The sequence below is a fragment of the Narcine bancroftii genome, chromosome 4, assembly GCF_036971445.1.
Source record: "Narcine bancroftii isolate sNarBan1 chromosome 4, sNarBan1.hap1, whole genome shotgun sequence".
Lineage (NCBI taxonomy): Eukaryota > Metazoa > Chordata > Chondrichthyes > Torpediniformes > Narcinidae > Narcine > Narcine bancroftii.
The window spans coordinates 111,191,525-111,199,278 of record NC_091472.1 but is presented as its reverse complement, the minus strand read 5'-3'; the positions used below and the strand labels follow the sequence as shown (position 1 = coordinate 111,199,278).

General features: G+C 41.0%; 1 protein-coding gene across 7 annotated transcripts in view; it reads left to right on the top strand.

Annotated features, from left to right (window-relative positions):
• Positions 1–264: 264 nt before the first annotated feature.
• Positions 265–7,754, top strand: part of fermt1 (FERM domain containing kindlin 1) — a 115,418-nt gene continuing 107,928 nt past the window's right edge. For 3 of the 7 annotated variants that reach the window (XM_069932433.1, XM_069932432.1, XM_069932427.1), the window contains exons 1-3: positions 265–351; positions 457–719; positions 3,712–3,763. The gene's annotated coding sequence lies outside the window, so the exon portion shown is untranslated. Of the gene's footprint in view, positions 352–456; positions 720–2,378; positions 2,538–3,711; positions 3,764–7,754 lie in introns of those variants that run through there. The other 4 variants (XM_069932429.1, XM_069932431.1, XM_069932428.1 and 1 more) reach the window with 4 other exon arrangements.

The window sequence follows — 7,754 nt, the reverse complement described above, 5'->3', positions numbered from 1 at the left end:
TGAACATGTTTTTCCTGTGGTTTGTTTCTGCAGATTGTTAAAATTATCATTTCCCTTTTGAATTATTTAAAGTTTTTTTTCTAGATACCTTCAGGTCGGATGGTTTGAAAATCCATGACAATCTCCGACAGCTTTTGCAGCTGGCCAAGCCCCCCTTTAAGCTTGAACAGCACCCCAGGGCTTTTTTTATGGGGGGAGGGGGGTTGTTACCTGAGAAGCGCAGGGAGAGTGAGGTAGGTTTTCAGTCTGCAAAGGTGCGTTGGAGGTGCTGACTTCATGCGGGGGCCCCGAGTGAGCCAGGTTATACTTGAAGGATGTTTGAAGGTGCAAAACAAATTTCAACTTGGCCAGGTGAATGCATTGATGGGTGTCAACTGGCCGTGTCCTGCTTGGAAACAATTCAGATGCCAATACATTGGGATTAATAGCAATCTCTCTCTCTCTCTCTGCTTGCAGCTCAATAATGAACTAAACGGAGTTCCGGGATTTAAAGCATTAGGTGGATGGCAGGAAGTGAAAAATCTTTGCCTTGAGGGGGTATTGTTTGGTCTCGCCGCCCTTCGCTTGGTGGGTGTGCAGCCACTCCCGAGCGGCCAGGAATCCAACCTGGCTTGAAAGCTGGACTGCGTTCGGTGTGCCATTCTTGACATAGTCCACGAGAGGTATGCTTTAGTGGAAATACCTGGAGTTTTTCCCGCCTCCCACCCCCCTCCCTGAAGGTGAGTTAACGTTTTGTGGAGGGGAGGGAGTTGAAAAAGCAGTAAAAAAAATTAAAGAAGGGACGGGCGTCAGGAACAACGTGGGGAACAAAATCCATATGCCCAGGATTAGCCCCCCCCCCCCCCCCCCGACCTACCCCCTACCTACCTTCACCCTCCCGTAAACTTTGGCGACAGACAGATCACACGTGGCAACTTATTTAAAAACTTCTCCCCTTTCTTTCTCTTCCCTTCCCACCCCCCCCCCCCCCCCACTTTGCTGCCTTGAATCCCGTTCCTTTTAATCCTCAATGGTACCTTGCTCATTTTATGTGTTTTTCTCTCTCCATTCGCTGTTTTTCTATACCTCGTTTCTCTTTTTTTTAAAACTTGTCCTTCACAGCCTACCCTTCCTGCCCCACCTGTGTATTGGGATTGTTATCAGATAACGTGTTTGCTTGTTCAATAGAGCCATTGTTAATCTCAAGATTTAATGGTCTTTACTATTTTAACAGTGGAGTTTTTTATTCCCCGTAGGCTGAGATTTAAAAAAAACATGTAATCACTTGTTCAGAAGCTAAAGTTCATCTTTGGCAGGTGGTATGAAAGCTGGGGACCAAGCAGGTCGGCAGGAATGTGGGCCACCAGGTTTACTCGTGGTGGACGTCGCTGTTGTCATTCCTGGACGGGAGACTTGGATCGTCTCGCTTCTAATTCGTGTCCTGCTGCTCTGCCCATTTGTATCGACTCATCTAGGGATACTTGGCAATAAAATGCCTTTACTGATGTTCCTTTTTATGAGTTGGATCACTTGATCCCAGCGACCACCTACCTACTTGCTGTGTTCTTCCTTTTAAACTTTTACCATCTCTTTTTTAAAGGAACCTAGAGCTTGAGGTATTTGCTAGTTAATTGTCACATGTACCAAGGAGCAGTAACAGGTGTACGGTCCACCTGAGTTGCAAGAGAGATTTTACTGTTTTGGGGTTCATCCAGGTGGGAAGAAGCTGCCCTTGTATCTAGTGGTGTGTGATCTCACTGGTGAATTTTATACATGCTGGAAGTTGGGGGGTGAAGAAAGTGGGATGGGGGGGGGGGGGGAGATAAGTTGTTTAATCCATTGGATGTATTTTTTCATAGGGGGGAGGGGGTGGCGGCAGTAGTTTTCAAACCGCCCCCAAACTCGTATTCCACCTTAAGCAATTTCCATGCCATTGGTGCTCTGTGATTAGTAAGGGATTGATTAAGGTGGTAGGTGAGAGGAAAAAGTTTGAAAACCACTTTTAATCGTCCCGAATTGACTCGTTATGTGCACGGTCTCATAACTCCAAAGGAAATGGGCCGATGATCAGTTTTCTCAAGCAAAATATTTCAGTAGCAATTGGGCCTAGAGCAGTGATTCATTACCTTCTCTTCCCACTCATATATCACCTTAAGTAATCCTTTACTAATCATAGAGCACTTATGGAATAGAGATTACTTAAAATGGTATGCGAGTTGAGGGGGGCAGTTTGAAAACCACTGATTTTAGAATTACAATACAGTAACGGGTTCTCCTGGCCTATTAGTCCGATCAACCATCAAACCCATAGGTTTTTGGAGCCTGGGAGGATATGGGAGCAAACATGGAAGGGGAGAATGTACAAACTCTTTGCAGACAATGCTGGATTTCAACCCAGATCCCTGGCACTGTAATGGCGTTGCACTAGCTGCTACGTGAACCAAGCCATGATTTAAAGTCGGAGCTAGAAATGAAAACCTCGCTTGAAACCCTCACCAAGAAAGCAACATCGCTGGAAAGAGAAATAATCAAAGGATTGCAGACCTCAAATGCTAATGGTTTGTATCCACTGGAACTGCCTGTCCTACTGAGTGTTTCCAGCATTTACTGGTTTTTCAGATTGTCAGCATCTGCAGTGGCTAAAGATTTGAAGGAAGAGTTCCATAAAATGAAGAATTGAATTATTTTTCCCTCTAAGATCAGAGCTGGGGGGGTGGGGGGTGGAAGTGCTGAGATTTTGTTGAAAAGTCTTGGATTTGAGGATCTGAGAGTTTTGGAACCTTGTATTGCTGGAGCCAGGCAAGATATTGTTAGGCACCAACTTGAAGGGAGTTGGACATAAGGATGCAAATTTTAATGTTGGAGCATGAAAGGCCAGGCAGCTTCTGCTCATGTGTGAGGACAGTGGGCGGGGTCAGAAAGAATTGTATTTGGCTGTTTCAATGTATAGTTAGTTTATGCCTCATGCATCTTGGCCAGAACAGAGTGGGGTGGTGGGTTGGGCAGGTGGGCTAGTTGACAGAGGCCCAAGATTTTGAGGGGGGGCCTACTCCCCCTGGTAGAGATAAATGGGGTGGGGTGGGGGGGAGAAGGAAGAGGAGGAGAGAGAACCCTTTGTCTTGGTAAAGAATATTGATATTGTAAAGAGAGGCAAGGGGGATCCTTTAGCACAAAAATTAAAAAAAGATTCATAAGATTAATGAAGATAAAATATGAATAAATAAATGCAGAAAACTGAAACCAACCTGTTTTAAATTTATCATGTATCTTGTGGTGGCCACACATAAATAAAAATGCATCTTTTCCCACTCACAAACTCCACAACACTCCCCATGCACTCACATCATGTGGAAAGAAGTGACTGTGTCTGCCTTGCTATCAAGCGGTAGCTCAATACAGCCAGTCTTAACCATATAACCATTTACAAAGCGGAAACAGGCCATGTCGGCCTTTCGAGTCCGCACTGATTCACTAGTACAACTCCACTAGCTCAATCCTCCCGCTCTCCGCCAATTTCTTCCAACCCCCTCACCTCCATACACATCCAACCTTCTCTTAAATGACAGAAAGGACCCTGCCACAACTATCTCATTCGAAAGATCATTCCATTCTGCCACCACTCTCTGATGGTTTCTTTGTGTTCATATATTTGTGTGTAATTGGTTTATAAATAGATATGTTACAACATCCTTACCCACTCATGACACAACATATCTTTTTATTAAATTTCAGGAAACTTGGCTTTGAGAGTTGATAAATGCTATCACTTTGAGTAGTCAGGCCTGTGAGTATTTTCAATGCTTTTTGATAAAAATATACATTATTAGGTTTTAAATTACTGTATGTTTCAGCATAAAAGTTGAGGCATGAAAGCAAATATCTCTCAAAAAAAGGGAGGTTGACTTATGTGCTAGACATACTTTTGAGACCTTAATTTCAGCTTTAAATCCAATCCATGCCGATTGGGCGTATAAGTCAACCCATGAAAAACCAAAAAAAAAGCTGACTGCAACAGATTTTCATTCATTAAGAATTTTATGGAAAACAATAACACAATTAGCACCCTTCAAAATTTACCATCATTGTCTGAAAGTAACACATTTAGAACAGTTCAAAATCACTCTCGCTGTCATCTTCTCAGGCAAAGATGGGAGCAAGCACATCCATACTCCCACTATTTAAACAGTCTGTATCTGATGAGCAAATCATCTTCCATCAATTGCACAAGAGATACCACACTTCTTGAACTATTTTATCACAGTCTCTCCTTTAACTTTGTTCCATGCCTTGAGTATGAAGTTACACAGTAAATGATTTTTCTGCACTCAACACCCATGCATTCATTAATCGTGCTCATGGTCTTTGAATGGCTAGTTCAAGCAGACATCTTGAGAGGTTGCAATATAGACTTCAAACCACCTGGGATAATTGCCAAGTAATTATTATGTTGTGCTAATCTACTATTAGTGTTCTCAGTTGAGTGGCTATGAAACATATCCCAGACCAGCAAATTCCTTTCTTTGTGTAATCCACCTGGCCACCTGTTTCACACATTGTCTATCCACAGTTTTATGCCATTTTCATCCATCCATCCTTTTTCATGAAAATGTACAAAAATACCTGCAGGGAATATTATTTTAGGATTAATTTTGCGTTTGAAGCTTACCATAGGTCTTTGTCCCGTTGGCCCCACACGATAACACCACTGTAAACCTGGTCCTTTCATGGCCTGTATTTCTGGTTTGCACAGTTTTAATACCTTTCCATTCCACTGTTCTATTGCCTATCATGTCGAAATTCATAGGGGTTTTGTCCATGTTTATGATATTTGCCAATGCAAACTGGTGTTTCTGCCAGTAATGTATAATAAGTTGGTGAAAACTTACAACTTTATGATCAAGATCTTTTAGTAGTTTCTATGCAATTTTTGTTTTTTGGTATAATACCAGATTTTTCCTGTTCATGAAACGATTGCACCAGCCGACTGTAGCCTCAAAATCACCACTGAGGTCTAGGTGCAACTTGGCCCACTGCAGTGCAAATGTTTTTTTTTCGGGTGCCTATGTAGCAATCTTGCCTCTGTTCACGTACCCTTTCTGCAATGTGATTTTCCAACTCTGGCCAATGAGTGATTCCTTTCCTTAACGAACTTTGCCTTTTTGGTATTTTTCTTAATTTTTTTTTTCTCCAATCTCTTACCCACTTCTCATATACATCAAATTTTCATGCAATGCCACAGTTGTTGGTTTTCTTGGCCACTTCTGTGATTTTCAATGTAAAACATTTCATACTTTCATCGCGAGTTGCCTTGTTTTGATGGACCCTCCATGATAGCAATCACCTCCAGCCAATGCCCAGCAGATCAATCCACACGATCTTTAGGGGTCGACATGCAAAAGGCTAACTTGGGCATCGTGATCTTTAGGGGTTGAGTTATGCACTGGTCAATGGGCCAACTCGGGTATCCCGAAAATTGGGGTTGACTTGTATGCTGAATATACCATAAAGCCATTAAAATGAGGGCTGAGAAATGGAGGTTAACTTGTACGCTAAAATATACAGTAATTGTTTCATTATTAGCTTTGTTGTTTAGTGCTGTCTTTTGTGTTTTATACGTTCATTTTTATTTTTCTTAACTGTTAATGCAAAATCCTTTTTATGTTAATATGTTTGTGAAAATCTTCTACGTCAGTAATTTTGCTACCAATAGATTTTTACAATATTGGTAGTAATATTTTATTTTTAACCAATGATAAACAAGTAAAGGAACAAAAACATTTCACACTTACATTGATACTTTTATTGGTTAATATCAAAATATTACCACCAATGTTATATCTATTGGTCAGTGGGTGAAAGCAAAATTACTGATCTAGAAGATCTTCACAATGAAAAAATACAGAGGTGATGCAGCAAAGGGACAATGTTGCAAGCAGCAATTGCAAACTCCCTATCAATTGTTGACTTCTAGCTAGACATCACCATCAATGCGAATCAGAGAATGACCACACTGATCTTGATAACCAGGCTGTTGGACCAGGACTAGCAACAGATGGTAAACTGATAGAGCAAACAGTTGCCAACCAAAACTGATAATAATGAAAAAGGGTCCGGAGCTGGTAAAGCTTTCACGGCACAAATTGACATCGGACTTACTGATAAGAGGAATAGAATTTCCACTGAATCAAAAGTTCAGGACTTTGAAGTACCAACTGATGTTCCCAAGGATAAGGATTTCCAACTCTCCTTTTTACAGTAACACTAATACATGGAGAGAAATATAAACGAGACTGGTTGTGTTGAAGTCAAGTGAAGCAATCAAGTCAATTCACGCCACCTTTATTTGTCATTCATGCCATGCTCGTGTGGTAATGGTGAGATAGTGTTTCTCCAGGACCACAGAGTGTATTTACACAATATTGTATTGTGCAACTTTTTTTGTTTTCCAAGGGGAGTATGTCTTCTAATGTAAGTGTATTAACTAGCCATCTAGGATGGAGTATTGAGAAAGGCTGGAGAAAATTAAAGGATTGGCATTCCAAGTCATAAAAATTGTAACTGACACAAGGAAAACTATATTGCATAGAAAGAAGCAATGAGCGGGGCTTCAAACTCATTTGACAATTAAATTGTTGACCAGCTCAAGGCTGAAGTAATAAATGGAAGAAAATTCTTCATTGCATTCTTTATATCATCCTATTTATGTCAGAGATTGGGCTCACTTTCTGTGGTTCTTCTGGACAAATTGGTGATAGCTATAATAGAATTATTTTGGCGTTTTCTGAACTTCTGAACTAATATGGATCAATATTAGCAGAATGCACAGCAGAATGAACCATGGCTCCAAGTACACTACCTATCAAATAAAATACAAAATGAGTTCATTGAATTCAGTGGATTATTTGAGCAAAAGAGCATGAATGAAGAAGTGAAAGCTGCAAAGTATTTCGCAATTGCTGTTGATGAAGCACCTGACTGTTCTCACAAGGAACAGTCATCCTTCAGCTTCAGATATGTGAAGAGGGAAGATGCTAGTTTTTCAACTCAAAAATGCTTCCTTGCATTTCATGAATTTTCCAAAACAACGGGTGAAGAAATTGCTGAGAAAATCTTAGATTTCTCATTCTGAACTTTGAAGACTGTGTGGGTGGAGATGGCTCCAATATGGCAGGAAAGTACAGTGGTGTGCAGGCTATCTTAAAGGAGAAGAATGAGAAATGCATTTTCTCCACTTGTGAAAATCATACCCTGAATCTCATTGGTACGGATTGAGCTGAAGCCTGCAGTGAAGCTATAACGTTCTTTGGAATCATACAGAAAATGTTCAAGTCCCCATCAGTGAGAGATACTAAAAGAACCCCTTCATGCCTCATGGCTTAAAACGTCAAAGACAAGGTGGTCAGCGAGAACTGACTGGGTCAGATCAATTGCACGGCATTTGGATTGTGTTTGAAATGCACTGGCAGAGCTGAGTGAAGTTACTAATTTGGCAGTAGGGTGTAGGTCTGATCTTCAGGTTATCAAAAAGCTGGATAGCTTTGAATGTGCACTGATGTCAACCATTTGGATTAAAGTTTTCACAATGACCCATGAGGTCAACTTGGTAATAGAATCTCATGATACCACATTAGATGCAGGAAAGGACAACATGAATCAACTACAGAAGCATGGCATGTGTCCATCAAAATTGGTGTGCCAGATAGTTTTACTACTCGCAGGGGGTACTCAACTCAAAAGGATGCTGAAAATTACTTCAAGGTGAATGTGTTCTTCAA